Here is a 15,845-nt window from a genome sequence, read left to right as displayed (position 1 = left end):
CGCTGGGGTCAATTGACCCAGTGTGGGTGTGGGAAGCCCACCCCAAAGGTCTACCAGAGGATATGGGCCAACATAGCTAAAGAGGTCTCCTCGGCGACCGAGATGCGTGAGGGCAACCAGTGCCGGAAGCGCTGGAACGACCTTGTCGGATCCGCCAAAGTAAGTATTACATTTATTTACATGTACTTATATAGTTATATAATTTGAATTGTAAGTGTAATGAGTGATTAAAATCAGATGTGATGTTTACTCAAAGCCTGCATTCATGGTGTATGCCTTTAGGTAAAAAATGATAATTTTCATAATAATCATGATTACCTCTGTCGGTTATGTGTTGTATCAGTCTCTGTGACAGTACTTAGCAATGATCTCACACAATGATCTTATGCCATGTCGTGTTGGTGTTACCTTTTACAGAAGAAGCTTTCGAAGAATAGGGCCAAGCAGAGGCGAACGGGTGGCGGGTCACTAGTCATCACGGGAGCCAATTTAAAACCAAGTTGAGAAGGAATTTCTTCTCCCAGATGGTTGTGAATCTGTGGAATTCTCTGCCCAAGGAAGCAGTTGAGGCTAGCTCATTGAATATATTCAAATCACAGATCGATAGATTTTTAACCAATAAGGGAATTAAAGGTTATGGGGAGCGGGCGGGTAAGTGGAGCTGAGTCCACGGCCAGATCAGCAATGATCTTGTTGAATGGCGGAGCAGGCTCGAGGGGCTAGATGGCCTACTCCTGTTCCTAATTCTTATGTTCTTATGTTCTTATGTTCTTATGTTCTTATGTTCTTATGTTCTTATGTTCTTATGTTCTTATTAATGTTGGGAAAGTCCAGAACCAGAGGTCACAGTCTAAGGATAAGGGGTAAGCCATTTAGGACCGAGATGAGGAGAAACTTCTTCACCCAGAGAGTGGTGAACCTGTGGAATTCTCTACCACAGAAAGTTGTTGAGGCCAATTCACTAAATATATTCAAAAAGGAGTTAGATGTAGTCCTTACTACTCGGGGGATCAAAGGGTATGGCGAGAAAGCAGGAATGGGGTACTGAAGTTGCATGTTCAGCCATGAACTCATTGAATGGCGGTGCGGGCCGAATGGCCTACTCCTGCACCTATTTTCTATGTTTCTATCAGCGACCTCACCGACATTGAGGAGCGGGTGCTGGCACTAGTGGGGAGCCACCCCTGGTCAGCCACGCATGCAGCTGCAGAACCTGATGTGATGCCACATGAGTTAAGTATACACCATTGCGTGATATAAAGTCAATAGATGCCACACCCACTCATATCCAACCAATAATATATGACAGATAATGATAAAAGTGTTCTCTAAATAATGATGGCCTAATGAGAATCATTGCAATGCAGAATTTGGTGATGGTCATGAAATGTAATGTTTGTGATGATTTTGATAGCGGTGCTGTTTTTGTTGTGCATATGCTGTGTGTAGTGCTGGAATCACCTTGTGACCCTAGCACCCCCTTCACCTCTAATAACTTCATTTATGTTTTGCAGCTCAGCCAGCAGTGAAGCCCCATGCAATACCACTGAGCCCAGAAGGTGGGGGCATGGGGCCGGACTAACCAGACGATCCTCCATCTGGTGCTGAGGAGCCCCAATTCTCGCCTATGGATCTGTTGGGTCCTTTCTCCATGGAAGACAGTGTTGACTTTGAGGAGCCTGCATAACCAAGCTCCTTAATGCAGTCCACACCAAAGACATCTAGTGCTCCTGCGGCCATTCCCACCTCCACTGTGGAGGTACCGGACCCAAGCACCATGCCACAGGGCACCCGAGGTGTCTCCAGGATGGCGCCGACCATGCGGAGGTTGATTCGACGTGGCAGGTCTGCTCCATGAGCAGCAGATCTGAGCGGGGACATGGTAAACTAGTCCAGAAGGAGTGTTAACATAGGTCAGCAGATCCTACAGACAATGGGGGCATATCCCAACAGCTGGCCAGCATGTCCGCCACCATGATGGAGTACGTTCCGCGGATGGCAGAGGCCCTGGAGGTGATAGCCAGAAACACTGGTGGCAGAGGCCTCCCATTGGTCCCGGAGCGCATCAGTGCACCCCAAGGTGCCGCACCCCCATTGCCAATGACACATGCAAGGAAGATCTTGCTTCTGGCTCAGAGCACATTCCCACCTCGGCACCGTCCTCTTCCGTATCCATCCAACCAGCAGTTCTGCTGTCATCCCCCCCAATGAAGTAGCGCCTGAGGAGCTCCTCGGCCAGGCAGCTTGGAGTCAGGAAGGAAAGGGATAGAGGTGGGGAGGAGAAGCGGGGATGGGGAGTGGGGGGGGAAGGAAAATGAGGTGCCTGGCCACAGGTGTTGTCTTGGTCATATTTTGATGGTGTTTTTGCTATTTTGTTGGGAGGTTTGGGGAAGGGGGGAAGAGGGCTACCTTGTTGTTTTGCATTTGTGCTCTGTGTTGTTGGAAATGTTGAACATTTGATTGATCCAAATGTTATAAATTTGTTGTGGGGTGAGGTGGGGGTGGTGTGTTTTTTACAGTTATAATTATGATTTCATACAAATGTTCTCATTTAATGTTTTTTATTTAACATAACCTTGTTGCGCATTGTCTCAGATAGCTGCACCATTACACACTGGTGATTTCTTAACGAAAGGGGATAATTAAACTTAACGATCAACTTAAACTTTAACTGTCACCAAGGTGATGCACACCTTTGATGTATGATCTGCACACCCAGCAGTGTTGCAGCTTTGTAATTCGAGCAAAGTGCTCATTTATGAACTGCTGACGTAAGAGTCTTGCAACTATGTAGCCACCACGGGCCCTTTCCTACGGTCTAGAGGGGGCGGGGGCATGGTTTCATCATTAGCCTGATTGTCTGGCCCGGGGTTAGCGTCCATCTCCTTGTCCTCCTCTTCCTCTCTCTTCTGAGGTGGACCGGCAGTCCCTTCTGGCAATTCTTGTCCCTCCTGATAGCCAAGTTGTGCAACAGGAAGCACACCACCACGAATTGAGCTACCTGCTCAGGGTGGTATTGAAGCTCGCCTCCTGAGTGGTCCAGGCATCTAAAGTGCTGCTTAAGCATTGCAATGGTTTTCTCCATGATATTGCGAGTGGCTCTGTGGCTCTTGTTGTATTGCTTCTCGGCTTCTGACTGGGTGTTACGCAGTGGGGTCATCAGCCAGGTGGCGAGGCCATATCCTTTGTCACCAAGCAACCAGCATTGACCTTGTGGCTGATTAGTAAACATGTCAGATTCAGCACTCTCATGCAGGATGTGAACATCATGGATGCTGCCTGGAAATTTTGCATTCACTGCCATAATAATTTGCTGGTGGTTGACAACGAGTTGCACATTCAAGGAGTGGAATCCTTTTCGGTTCCGAAAAGCCTCTGCATCCTGAAAAGGTGCCCGCATGGCGATGTGCGTACAGTCTCTTGCTCCATGCACCTTGGGGAAGTTTGCAATTTGGTTGAATCCTAGAGCCCTCTCAGTCTGAGCCTCCCTCGGAAGCTGATAAAGTCCATCCTGCATGCGTAAAGGGCTTCAGTGACCTGCCAAATGCAGCAATGTGTGGGATGCTGAGATATAGCGCAAACGTCGCCAGCTGATGCCTGAAAGGAACCCGATGCGTAGAAGGAAAGTGCCGCGGTGACCTTGACCTCGACGGACAGTGCGGTCCTGATGGTGCTGGCAGGCTGCACATCTCCCTTGTTGAGCTGGCATATCTCACTGATAACCTCTTTGTGGAAGCGCAATCTCTGAAGGCATATGTTATCGGACGTTCAGGTAAGACCGCTTCTCCCTGTAAGTACATGGGGTGTAAGGTCTCATGCTCCTCAGCAGTCTGGTACGCCTTAGATTGGGCACATAATGCTGTTAAATATACCTTCTGCCATCTCTAGTCTGCAGCATGTGCGTAGTCATCAAGACAGGCGGAGAAATGACAGGCCCCAGTACAATAGCTATCAGTATTATACCTGTTGTTCACAAACAATAAATTTTCCCACTAAGACACCTAAACTAAGTTCCAATCATCCACAGTATGATAAGATGTTTGTTCAGTTGTTCAAATCACCTGAAAAGAACTCTACAGTACATAAAACACCCCAGAAGTTGAAGCAGCCTTATAAATGAAGTGACCTGCGATTTATAAAATGGCGTCCATATCGCTGTGATTAGTTCAGGTGAGATCAACTTTTTCACAGCGGTTTTTTCAGCGATAAATATTTTCGGCGATATGTGTGAAGTGCCGAAAGTAACGCTCGGCGATGTTTTGGGTGTTAGTTTCGCCCATTCTGATCTTTACACCAAAAATAAGTGGGCGGGTGGTATTATTATTTCTTGCCGTTCAGTACATGCCGAAAGTAATGCTGGCCGATAAGTGAGCGATAAGTGGGCGTTATTTTCTATTTTGTGCCTAAATGTGCGATATCTGGGCGTTATACCTCATCTCAGCATTAAAATGGACATTAAGTGGGCGGTATCAATGCAAAAAAAGTGGAAATTCTATCCCATGGACTTATTTTTTCATATTTACAAATCAAATTTAACCACTGGTTTCCTGTTTCGAAGAGGATACTTTCGCTCTTGAACAGAACATTCCAAACTTGTTGTAGAATTTAGACTCCTGAGGAGAGTTTTTCTCCAAGGGATGCCCTTGACCTACATTTGGAGTCTCTAAACTTCAGACTGTTTGTCTGCCTGACTCTGACTCAGGCTTAACTTCTGATTTTCTCTTGGATTTGTTTCTAATACATCTGATGTAGGATTTGCTACTGGTACTCTACTTGTAACAAGACTATCTGACTCATCAGAAATAATCAAATCATTCCATCTTTCTACTCCTTCCACATCTGTGGGTAAAATATGGTCAATGTGAACAAACCTAACCTTTCCAAACTCAAACATCTTGACCAAATATCCAAGAGGACCACATATCTTCCCTAATCTTCCTAGTAACCACTTTAGATATTTTAGACATTTATGGTGATGGCTCTTCACTCTAACCTTCTGATTCAATTTCACACTTCCCTCTCTTACTTTCCTCTATCATGACGCTCTTTCTGTCTTGATTGTTTCTCTTCTTCTGACTGCCAAGTTTGGCTTTAACAATGAGAACCTGGTTCGTGGCTATCGTTTGAGATACAATTCTGCTGGTGTTCTGCATGCTCTGCTGCACCATTTGAAGCAGGGTGGTATCGTGGAACCTTGGTTTGTTCCACGCCATTTCTGCTCATGAACTGTGCAAATTCGTCTGAACAAAATTGCGGCCCATTATCAGCTACAATTTCTTCTGGGAGACCATATGAAGAAAACAATCTTCGCAAATTGTCTAGTGTTTTACTTTTTATTATTTTCCGCATCGGAAACACCTCTACCCATTTTGAATGACTATCAATCACAATGAACAATTGTTGTCCTTCTAGCTCGGCAAAATCTACATGTAACCTTTGCCACACCCTGGGAGGTCATTTCCATGGCTGTAATGGTAGTGATGGTGGTTTCTTGCTTACTGATTGACATGTTGTACACTGACTAACGATGTACTCTATATCTTTATCTTGACCTGGCCACCATAAGTAACTGTGTGCAAAACTCTTGGTCAAGCACATTCCCAGGTGCTGGTCATGAAGATCTCCAAACAATTTGGACCTGAACTTATTTGGGATAACCACTCTTGCAACCCACATGATACATTCTTTATCCACTGACAATTCATTCCTACGAATGAAGTATGGATGAATATGTTCCTCAGATACCTTCTTTGTCCAGCCATTTGGTATGTAATCATATACCTTTGACATAACTGGGTCACATTTGGTTGCTCTACCAATCTCTTCAGCTGTGACTGGCAGCTCATCAATGTATGAAAAATAGAATACTTCTTCCCTATTGGGTGTAACTTGTGATAGGGATGGAAACCTGGACATCGCATCAGCATTACAGTGATCTGTACTCAATGTCATACATATATGCTGACAAAATCAAATCTCATCTCTACATTCGGGTACAGCTAAGGTTGGAACTGGGGTCTTTGGTTGGAGGATTGCTATCAGGGGATTATGGTCCGTAACGATGGTAAACTTATGACCATACAAGTATTTGTGAAATTTCTTGACACCAAAATCAATACAATGCTTCCCTTTCAATCTGCGCATAATTATGCTCACTGGCACTGAGAGTGTATGAAGCAAAAGCAATTGGTCTCACCTCCCCACTATGTAATACATGAGAGATCACTATCCCAGCTCCATATGGAGAGGAGTTACATAGCTTGATCTCCTGAGATATGGCATAGTGAACTAACATGGTGCTCTCTACCAACTGGCTTTTACACTCCTTGAATACTGCATCACATTCTTCTGACCACTTCCAATGGACCTGTTTTTTCAACAGCTCATTCAGTGGATGTGGCACTGTAGCCAAATTTGGTAAGAATTTCCCATAATAATTCAAAAGACCCAAAAATGATCGAAGTTCAGTGACATTCTTGGGAGTGGGTACATTTCTGATTGCATCCAGCTTTCCCTTGGTTGGATGCAAACCATCTTTGTCTACTCTGTGTCCTAAGTACTTCACTGAGTTTTGAAATAACTCACACTTGTGAGCAGTCACTCATACTCTGTGCTTCTCTAGCCATTTAAGCACTTCATTCAATACGTTATTATGGATTTGCCTGTTTGATTGCTAAAATTAGTACGTCATCTAAATAACATAGCACCCCTTCAATGCCTTGCAAAATCTGGTTCATCACCCCTTGGAATATGGCCGGGGCGGAAGACACTCCAAATGGTAGCCTATTAAATTGATGTTGGCCAAGATGAGTATTTATAGTCAAACATGACTTGGACTCCACATCTCGCTCACGTTGTAAGTAGGCATTTGGCAGATCTACTTTGAGAAGATCTGGCCACCTGTCAGTGTTATGAACAAATCTGCAGTCGGCACGCCTTCGCAAGATGCCCAGTTTTCTTGCAGAAGAAACACTCTACCTTCGCATATGGACAGCTTTGAGCGATGTGTTATCCCAGGCACTGATAGCACGAATTCAATTCACTGTTACCTTGGCCAATTGCTGAGGCCTTGGGGCCCAACTGCCTTTTAATTTTAACCTGCGGGCGGCGATTCACCTCGGGTGTCTGATAATTGGAAATGGCGTGAAATTTTCTGGCGTATTGGTCGGTCATATCCACCAACACAGCAGTCTGACAAGCTAAATCAAAAGTCAAGTTATGGGTTGTCAACAGCTTCCTTCTGATTGCTTCATTTTTCATCCCACAAACAAAACGATCTCGTAATGCTCGATCCTGAAATTTCTGAAATGACAGTGAATGGATAGCTGTTTTAAAGCTACAATATACTCACTGATACCCTCATTATGTAATTGATTTTGTGTTCCAAAGCGATAACTTTCAGCAATTTCCAGGGGCTCAGGACCATAGTGCTGAATTTCCATCAGTGGTGTGTTCTTTGTCTTGACAAGAACAAACACATTTTTCAGGGTTTCATACACCTCGGGGCCTGCTTCTGTCAGGAAAACAGCCCGTTTTCTTTTGAAAACCACCCATTACGGTTTTCATCAGTGGGGACTTTAACAATACTATTCGCGATGAAAAACATTTCTACCCGCTCCACATAAACTCCGAAAGTCTCTCAGTCACGATAGAACTCACCCAAGCACCCTATTATTTCCATAGGTGTGGTCATCTTGACTTTGGCAACGTCGACAGTTCAGCCAAATGTGCTTGAAATTTACCTTAGATTTTTAGCTATTCTGCAAAATAAAGAACCTCTCAAAGTCTCTCTGGCAGTTGGCAGGATTATACACCAACAAAAATATCAGCTAGCGAATCCAATTATCCTATCCTATGTCGCCAATCTGTGATATCATTACAACATCATTAACAATACACACTGCACAAGTTGACTCTAACCAGAAACTGCCATCATCTGACTTTGCCACATGACCCTTTATTTATACATCAGTAGTTGCAGTACATCAGTAGTCCACATGGTGGAGCTCTATATTACACACTGGAGTGTCAGCTCAGATTTTTTTTTATGCTCAAGTCCCTGGAGTGGTGCTTAAACTCAATCATTCTGACTCAGAGGTAAATGTGTTACCCACTGAGCCACAGCCAACACCTTCCCATCTCAGAACAGCATCCAGATGAAAAGTGAGAAAGATTAAACCCAACAAAACTTCAATCAGAGCATTCTAACTGAATGCCCATAATGCAAAAATGCTGTTTCTCTGAGATTAAAGAGCACTCAACATTTCAAGATGAACTGTTTATTTAGAGGAAGCAAAGCTATCATCCATGCAGCAGACCTCGATGATTATGGAGATCCATTGAGGAGAGTACTGCAAGGTGCCACCAGAGCAGTCCAGGCACCGGAACCTCTGCTTAAGGATGCCTATGCACTGTTTGATGATACACCTGGTGCCACAATGAGCATCATTGTATGCATACCTGGCGCTGTCCTGGGGTTCCGCAGTGCAGTGAGCAGCCAAATGGACAGGGGATTTCCCTTGTCCCCAAGCAGCCAACCGCAATCCACTTCAACCATGTTGGAATTCAAAGAGGTGTGTGGAAAGCCAAAGATGTTGGGGCCGAATTTCACTGTCTCTGAAGGGACGGCTACCGCAGGGTTTGGGGTTTGGGCGACCGATAGAAAAAATCAATCAGCTGCCATGGTCGGATGATTTTCGCTCAGTGAGCCATATTCAGCCCGGGGTGGGGGGGAGGGATTTGAGCGCTGCTCACTTCCGCTGGAAACGGCAGGGTGAAGCCGAAGTAAAAGAGGATTTCCTGCGGTAAGGTAAGGAGCAGAGAGGCCACTAGAAAATGGCCACCACAGGGATATGAGCTGCAAAAGGTAAGACTTCTTCAGGCAGTGTCCACGTGAGGTATTTGAGTCAGTGCTTGAACGCGACATCGCTGGAGTGTTGCTGCGATTGGGGCCTATTGATAGGGAAATGGTTTTATTAATTTTAGTGTTGTTATTTCAGATTCCATCATCCACAGTATTTAGCTTTTCATATACTTGTATTAATTGTTCTGGCTTCATTAAACCTGCTGAGTGCTGCTCAGAGGTTTGCACCTACCTTTGTACAACCTTCAGATCTGACTCTTTCGTAGCTGCAGAGACCTTCTTGGCAGGGTTCACCCTAAGGATGGGAGGAGTGTTGGGAGGGTGACGCCGGGTACACCGGCTCAGAAGCAAGATCGCACACAGGAGAAGGCATCGCCGTCAGCACTGTGCAGAGAGGCAGTGGGCAAGGGAGGTGGCATGATTCGTTCATTCTGCACCAGACCAGTGTGCCCGCCGTCTTCATTGGCCCGAATCAGGATTGTGGTTGGCTGCTTGGAGACAAGGGATATCTCCTGTCCATTTGGCTGCTCACTCCACTGCGGAAGCCCAGGACAGCGCCAGGGCATGCAGACAATGATGCTCATTGTGCCACCTGGTGCATCATCGAGCAGTGCATAGGCATCCTTAAACAGAGGTTCCAGTGCCAGGACTGCTCTGGTAGCACCTTGCAGTACTCTCCTCAATAGGTCTCCATAATCATCGAGGTCTGCTGCATGCTGCGCAACCTGGCCATCATGAGGGGACAGCCGCTGGAGGTCGAGCCAGCAGTACCACTGAGGAGGAGGAGGAGGAGGAGGAGGAGGAGAAGGAGGAGGAGGATCCCCGTCACCCCAGAGCTAGGAGGCATTGACCCATCGCCAACCTGGAAGGGCTGGGTGCAGACTGGCCAGCATCATCCTCACATATATGGCGGTGGCTGACACCTCCCTTGCAATCTCCCTCCATGCATTATGTACTGTCTGTCTGCCAGGTCTCTCCATGTCAGGAAACAGTATTCTTCTTCTGTTCTCCACACCATCCATCAGTGTCTCCAGCTCCATATCAGTGAACCTGTTGGCACTCCTTGCACCTCTTACAGCAAAATTCTAAGGGGACAAAGTGTGTTAAAAAGACAAGCCTGAAGGTTCTGTGCCTCAATGCGAGGAGTATTCGTAACAAGGTGGATGAATTAACTGCGCAGGCAGCTACAAACCATTATGATATAATTGGGATTACGGAGACATGGCACCAGGATGATCAACGCTGGGAACTCAACATCCAGGGATATTCAACATTCAGGAAGGATAGACAGAAAGGAAAAGGAGGTGGGGTAGCGTTACTGGTTAAAGAGGAAATTAACGCAATAGTAAGAAAGGACATTAGCTTGGATGGTGTGGAATCTGTATGGGTAGAGTAGCGGAATAGCAAAGGGCAGAAAACGCTAGTGGGAATTGTGTACAGACCATCAATCGGTACTAGTGAGGTTGGGGATAGCATCAAACAAGAAATTAGGGATGCGTGCAATAAAGGTACAGCAGTTATCATGGATGACTTTAATCTACATATAGATTGGGCTAACCAAATTGGTAGCAATACAGTGGAGTAGGATTTCCTGGAGTGTATTAGGGATGGGTTTCTGGAACAATATGTCAAGGAACCAACTAGAGAGCTGGCCATCCTAGACTGGGTGTTGTGTAATGGGAGAGGACTAATTAGCAATCTTGTTGTGCAAGGCCCCCTAGGGAAGAGTGACCATAATATGGTAGAATTCTTTATTAAGGTGGAGAGTGACAGTGTTAATTCAGAGACTAGGGTCCTGAACTTAAGGAAAGGTCATTTCGATGGTATGATATGTGAAATGGCTAGGATAGACTGGCAAATGATGTTGAAAGGGTTGACAGTGGATAGGCAATGGCAGATATTTATAGATTACATGGATGAACTTCAACAATTGTACATCCCTGTCTGGAGTAAAAATAAAATGGGGAAGGTAGCTCAACCGTGGCTAACAAGGGAAATTAGGGATAGTGTTAAATCCAAGGAAGAGGCATATAAATTGGCCAGAAAAAGCAGCAAATCTGAGGTCTGGGAGAAATTTAGAATTCAGCAGAGGATGACAAAGGGTTTAAATTAGCAGGGGGAAAATAAAGTATGGGAGGAAGCTTGCAGGGAACATTAAAAACTGACTGCAAAAGCTTCTATAGATATGTGAAGAGAAAAAGATTAGTGAAGAGCGATGTAGGTCCTTTGCAGTCAGAATCAGGTGAATTTATAATGGAGAACAAAGAAATGGCAGATCAATTGAACAAATACTTTGGATCTGTTTTCACTAAGGAAGACACCAATAACCTTCCGGAAATACTAGGGGTTCGAGGGTCTAGCGAAAAGGAAGGACTGAAGGAAATCTTTATTAGTCAGGAAATTGTGTTAGGGAAATTGATGGGATTGAAAGCCGATAAATCCCCAGAGCCTGATAGGCTGCATCCCAGAGTATTTAAGGAAGTGGCCCTAGAAATATTGGATGCATTGGTGATCATTTTCCAATATTCTATTGACTCTGGATCAGTTCCTATGGACTGGAAGGTAGTGACACCACTTTTTAAAAAAGGAGGGAGAGAGAAAACAGGGAATTATAGACTGGTTAGCCTGACATCGGTAGTGGGGAAAATGTTAGAATCAATTATTAAAGATGAAATAGCAGTGCATTTGGAAAGCAGTGACAGGATCGGTCCAAATCAGCATGGATTTATGAAAGGGAAATCATGCTTGACAAATCTTCTAGAATTTTTTGAGGATGTAACTAGTCGAGTGCACAAGGGAGAACCAGTGGATATGGTGTATTTGGACTTTCAAAAGGCTTTTGACAAGGTCCCACACAAGAGATTGGTGTGCAAAATTAAAGCATATGGTATTCGGGGTAATGTATTGACGTGGATAGAGAACTGGTTGGCAGACAGGAAGCAGAGAGTCGGAATAAACGGGTCCTTTTCAGAATGGCAGGCGGTGACTAGTGGGGTGCTGCAGGGTTCAGTGCTGGGACCCCAGCTCTTTACAATACACATTAATGATTTAGATGAAGGAATTGAATTTAATATCTCCAAATTTGCAGATGACACTAAGCTGGGTGGCAGTGTGAGCTGTGAGGAGGATGCTAAGAGGCTGCAGGGTGATTTGGACAGGTTAGGTGAGTGGGCAAATGCATGGCAGATGCAGTATAATGTGGATACATGTGAGGCTATCTACTTTGGTAGCAAAAACATGAAGACAGAATATTATCTGAATGGTGACAGATTAGGAAAAGGGGAGGTGCAACGAGACCTGGGTGTCATGGTACATCAGTCATTGAAGTTTGGCATGCAGGTACAGCAGGCGGTGAAGGCGGCAAATGGCATGTTGACCTTCATAGCTAGGGGATTTGAGTATAGGTGCAGGGAAGTCTTTCTGCAGTTGCACAGAGCCTTGGTGAGGTCGCACTGGAATATTGTGCTCAGTTGTGGTCTCCTAATCTGAGGAAGGATGTTCTTGCTATTGAGGGAGTACAGCGAAGGTTCATCAGATTGATTCCCGGGATGGCAGGACTGACATATGAGGAGAGACTGGATCAACTGGGTCTGTATCCACTGGAGTTTAGAAGAATGAGAGGGGATCTCATAGAAACATCTAAAATTCTGACAGGATTGGACAGGTTAGAAGCAGGAAGAATGTTCCCGTTGCTGGGGAGTTCCAAAACCAGGGGTCACATTCTAAGGATAAGGGGTAAGCCATTTAGGACCGAGGTGAGGAGAATCTTCTTCACTCAGAGAGTGGTTAACCTGCGGAATTCTCTACCACTGAAAGTTGGTGAGGCCAGTTCGTTAGATATATTCAAAAAGGAGTTTGTTCGGCCGTTGCAGCCAAAGGGCTCAAGGGGTATGGAGAGAAAGCAGGAAAGGGGTGCTGACGTTGAATGATCAGCCATGATCTTATTGAATGGCAGTGCAGGCTCGAAGGGCCGCATGGCCTGCTCCTGCACCTAATTTCTATGTTTCTATGTTTCTATGTTTCTTACACCATCCCTCCTTCCAAACTCCTTTCCCCCTCAGGCCAGGGATCAGCTGGCTCGCTAGAAACCCTTACCTGCATGCTGAATTTCTCAGTGCTTATAATGCTTAAATTAAGACAGCTACACCACTGAAAAATCCACTTTGGAAGGGTTCATTAGCGCTGGAACCCATTTGTTCACTTTTCGAAATGAATATGAGGTGGCCTAGCCATGGAAATTTTTTGATGCTAACAGTCACAAAAAGGTTGGGGGAGCACCAGCTTTCCAGCGGTACTGAATTTTGGGCCCATTATATGCTGGCACAATACGGATACTGAAATAAAGTATACAGGAATGATTTTACGAATATCTGTCCTCTCCTTTGCCCTCCAGGAGCACATATCGAAGCAATCCCCGCAGGGAATGTGTATTCGTAAAATCAGCCTTTAGATCTCTTCCTGTGATATTTATAACACATCTTGCAAATCACAGACGAAGGTACCACAGATGGAACAATGACTCATGTCTTGTCAGCCAAGAGTCAGAAATAACTGACAGCTCCAGGAAAAGAAGAGACCATCAAAAGACAGGCTGGTGAAATTTCCATTGAAGTAGAAGAAGTAGATTTTGTAAAGCATGCTTTACAGTAAATGAGTAACTACTGGAAGAGGTTAAAGTGATTGTTCAGAAAAAAGATTTGGAAGTTTCAAATTCTTGTATACTTAAGATAGTTGATGGGGGTAAATGTGACACTATTGTACAGATATAGCCGACAGTTGTTGTTAACGATTAGCCATGTGCTTTGTTAATCATGTAACTGATTTGAACCAATTCTACTGACATTGTCTTTTACTATGTTTTCTGAAGATTTAAATAAAGAGCCATGGATCAGTGAGGAACCTAAGGGTCGAAATTCGGTTACGTCCTGTTTGGCTGGCTGAAAAATTGGGGTTACTGCCACCAAGAGGAAGTGGAGCGCAAGTTGGGCTCTCCACTTTCCCATCGGGGATGGGACTGTGGCGCTAAGCACATGAATTTTCCAGCACTACGTGGAAAATACCGCTACTGTGAGAACATGGCCTTCCCCTTCCATTAAAGGAGCAGGCATGCGACGAGCTCTGCAATAGGGCAAGGTGCCACCATGTCACCACCGGGGAGTGGGGTGCCGTGGCAACAGCTCGGCACAGAAGTGGAGTGCTGACCTGCAATGTCGCGGCACAGACCCCGTGAAATCGACAACGGAGGGCAGCGGCCAGTAAGTGTCAGCTGTGCAAAAACAAGGTGCCACACACCTCTCCTTTACATTTTCTCCCGTGAGTGGAATGTGGCCTGGTTCGCGACTTGCGAGGCTGGCGTGAACATCGCCCACGATGGCCTCACAGGGTGCTACTGAATTTCCACTCTAGGACAAAAACAGGTTGCTGCGCACGGCGATGACATCACCATCGCCGGTGCAACAGCCCAGGGCACTGCCGGCCGGAGTGGGACGTTGCCAGTTTGTGCTTCCACTAACTCCCGCAGAACTTTACGGGAGGTGGTAGCGGTCCCGCGGCCCGGACGAGAAATCGATTTTGGGGGCGCTAACTGAGGGTGCAAGCTATGCAAATTTTTTGCCTCTACTGATTGAATAAGAGAGTTCATTACACAAGCTGCTCCAAGTTATCACAACAATGTGATATATTGCTTTTTGTGTACTTTTCAATGAGATCCAAAATGACCCTATTGTTATTTGCGTCTTTATTTGTTCCCACTAAGTTCTTCCCTTACACTCTTCTTCGGAATCTAGTGATTTAAACTATAGTTTCACAACTACACCTGCAGTTTCCGAAAGGGGATCTTTATACTAATTCTCTGGGTGTTCCATAACTCACCCGCTGACATTATAATAGATCAGGAGTACTACTTCGTAGTGTCAACCAAGTGTCCATTCTTCATATGCCACTGAACAGTGAGTGGGTCCATCACAATGATCCCAATCTTTGCCTCATGCAACCTCCACAAGAACACTTTACATGAAGGGTTATTGTAGGATAACAAACCTCTCTCCAACTTGGGGATATTGTGACCAACTGTGCATCTCATCGCCACTCCATTTGAGACCTGTTCCTGTGGTAAAAACCAAGGATCAAACCTAAGGGGTGATTTTCTTCTCTGTTGTTCCTTGGGATCACACAGTTTCTGGGCACAAAGCAGAAGAAAAATATTTGGATACATAATATAGCCTTGGATAAGTCTCTCGGTCCGGATGGGATGCATCCTAGGCTGCTGAGGGAAGTACAGGTAGAAATTGCACAGGAGCTGGCCACAATCTTCCAATCCTCTTTAGATACAGGGGTGGTGCCAAAGAAGTGGAGGACTGTAAATGTTACGCCCTTGTTCAAAAAGGGCGAGAAGGATAAACCTGGCAATTCCAGACCAATCAGTTTAACGTCGGTGCTGGGAACGCTTTTAGAAACAATAATCCGAGAGAAAATTAACAGCCACTTGGACAAGCATGGACAAATAAAGGAGAGTCAGCATGGATTTCTTAAGGGCAAATGGTGTTTGACTAACTTGATTGGGTTTTTGATGAGGTAACAGAGAGGGTGGATGAGTGCAGTTGATGTTTTGTATAAGGACTTTGAAAAAGTAACATATACGAGGCTTGTTAGCAAGAGTGAAGTCCATGGGATAAAAGGGGCAGTATCAGCATGGATACAAAATTCGCTGGGGGATAGAAAACAAGAGAGTTGTTGTAATGACTTGGACTTGGGGGTAGAGGACACAATTTCAAAATTTTAAAATTTGCAGATAACACAAAACTTAGAAGTGCAGTAAACAGTGATGAGGATATTAATAGATTCCAAGAAGGCATAGAGAGGCTGGTAGAATGGACGGATACGTGGCAGATGAAATTCAATGCAGAGAAATGTGAGATGATACATTTTGGTAGGAAGAATGAGGATGAGACCATACACACTAAATGGTACAATTTTAAAGGGG

This window comes from Pristiophorus japonicus, chromosome 7 (assembly GCF_044704955.1).
Source record: "Pristiophorus japonicus isolate sPriJap1 chromosome 7, sPriJap1.hap1, whole genome shotgun sequence".
In the NCBI taxonomy this organism is placed as follows: Eukaryota; Metazoa; Chordata; class Chondrichthyes; family Pristiophoridae; genus Pristiophorus; species Pristiophorus japonicus.
This window is presented reverse-complemented; position numbering follows the sequence as displayed.